We start from the raw sequence: 269 nt of genomic DNA, 5'->3' as shown, positions 1-269 counted from the left end.
TAAACTAATATTTTTTTTATTGTTGAAAATGTTCCATTACAAGTTTTTATTTTGATGCATATTAAATTAACATTTCATCCAATATTTGCAATTTTCTTTGAATTAATAATTATATAAATGATTTTGAATTTGCATACTTTACTAAATTTTATAATTATTTTATTGAGTGACATCAATTATCTGACCTTTGACTTTGATATATTGACCTTTGGCCCTGTCTCTTATACACATCTCTATAGACGAATGGTCAATAGTGGAAAAAATTGGTA

The 269-nt window shown here is 23.4% G+C and overlaps 1 long non-coding RNA gene across 2 annotated transcripts in view; it reads left to right on the top strand.

Moving 5' to 3' along the window:
• The window catches only part of LOC117101498, a 5,369-nt gene that overhangs the window by 216 nt on the left and 4,884 nt on the right, over positions 1-269 (top strand). The window lies entirely within an intron of this gene.

This window comes from Anneissia japonica, unplaced genomic scaffold (assembly GCF_011630105.1).
Source record: "Anneissia japonica isolate Jap-2015-1 unplaced genomic scaffold, ASM1163010v1 scaffold309_len7540_cov105, whole genome shotgun sequence".
In the NCBI taxonomy this organism is placed as follows: Eukaryota; Metazoa; Echinodermata; class Crinoidea; order Comatulida; family Comatulidae; genus Anneissia; species Anneissia japonica.
The sequence above is the reverse complement of the archived record's forward strand: the minus strand, read 5'-3'. Positions and strand labels throughout refer to the sequence as shown.